The sequence below is a fragment of the Babylonia areolata genome, chromosome 26 (assembly GCF_041734735.1).
Source record: "Babylonia areolata isolate BAREFJ2019XMU chromosome 26, ASM4173473v1, whole genome shotgun sequence".
NCBI classification, from domain to species: Eukaryota; Metazoa; Mollusca; class Gastropoda; order Neogastropoda; family Buccinidae; genus Babylonia; species Babylonia areolata.
This window is the reverse complement of record NC_134901.1, coordinates 11,130,722-11,132,404: the sequence shown is the minus strand read 5'-3', so window position 1 is coordinate 11,132,404 and position 1,683 is coordinate 11,130,722. Positions and strand designations below refer to the sequence as shown.

At 45.6% G+C, this 1,683-nt stretch overlaps 1 protein-coding gene across 1 annotated transcript in view; it reads right to left on the bottom strand.

Moving 5' to 3' along the window:
- The window catches only part of LOC143300820 (uncharacterized), a 22,199-nt gene extending 20,980 nt beyond the window's left edge, over positions 1-1,219 (bottom strand). Inside the window, exon 1 of the mRNA XM_076614751.1 lies at positions 1,146-1,219. The gene's annotated coding sequence lies outside the window, so the exon portion shown is untranslated. The remainder of the gene's footprint in view (positions 1-1,145) is intronic.
- Between the last annotated feature and the right edge of the window lie 464 nt (positions 1,220-1,683).

Below are 1,683 nucleotides of genomic sequence, written 5' to 3'. Positions count from 1 at the left end.
CTAAACAGATGTCAACGGTCCCCTCGCCAATTTCGCCCACTGGGGGCAGTGAATTCAGCTCATCCACTGTGTGCAGAGTTGAGGACAGGGAGGCGGGGGGTTCCCCATTCACACCTGCATGGAGTGAGGAAAAAAAACAAAACACAATGGAAGCAAAGCGCCTTTTTATTTATTTATTTATTTATTCAGACTTCTTGCTTTAGCGCATATTCTTGAAGCTCTATGCGCTTTACAATAGCACTAAAACATTCACTCAAACATCCCCACACAAACATATGCATATAATTTGAAATATAGGCGAGAGAGAAAAATTAAAATAGGTCATGTCAGTTGATTAAATCAAGAAATGCAACAGGTATTTAAAAAAAAAGAAAAGAAAAAAAAGAAAGAAAAAGAAATTGAAAGAACACAAGCACGTATACGCATGCATATATACGTAGGCACATACATACATACATACATACATACATACATACAAACACACAAAACACACAGCGTGCGCACACACACAACACATACATACACGCACACACACGCGCGCGCGCGCACGCCCTCACACATGCACCAACGAACACAAGCCACATACCCAAACACATTACTCACGCACTCACTCAGTGACAAACACACATACACGCACCTACAGGCACAATACACACACGAACACAGATCAACAATCGAATAATGCAAACTACTGCGACATTACATATATATATATATATACACACACATACATACATATACATAGACATATATATATAATAAAATAAAGTTCCTGCTAAGCATTTCCCTGAAGAAACACCCCGCATTACACACACAGATCAAAACTAGAAAGATGAAACAAATGTTCACAGACACACACACACACACACACACACACACACACACACACACACACACACACGAATGACAAACAATTGAAACACACAGGCTACAACATCACATGATAAAGCAATATTCATCAAACATTTCAAGTAAAAACGTATGTACATCATTACATTTAAGAAACAAGGAGGCAATAATACCATGCCTCCAACACTGAACGCTGAAACACACAGGATCAGGATCCCTAAAGCCAAACTCATTCTGTCACGTCGCCGCGTCCTGAAGCCACAATGAACACTCACAATTAACGAAAGGCGACTCACCTGAGCTCTTCTGAGCACGCACACAAGGATCCGATTTCTGAAACAACAGCAGCAGCATCAACAGCTACGCAGGTTTACAGGTAAAGCATATCGTCCTGCGTGTGGCAGTTAACTTCGCGCAGTTGGGTGCTTGTGTGTATGTGCACTGACTATAATAAGATACATACATCCCCCCTAACCTCCCTCCCACCCCCACCCCCCCGCCTTTTACTTCTCTTTTTTTTTTTTGACGGTGGTAGGGGTGGGTGAATGTGTAGGGGGTCGGGGGCGGGGGTCAGGGGGCAGGGGGCAGAGGAAGCGGGGGTCGGAGGGGGTGAGAAGAGAGAGAGGACAGGGTGACATTGCCTGTCACACACACACACACACAACACCACACACACACACACCCCCCCCTCGCCCCCCCCCCCTCCCCAACCTCCCCCCCCCCCCTTCACAAACAAACACAGATTCACCCCCCACCCCCACAACACACACACGCGGAGAGGCGTAGAAATTAGTGGAAGGGAGAGAGGGGGGGAGGGGGAGGGGATTAGACAAG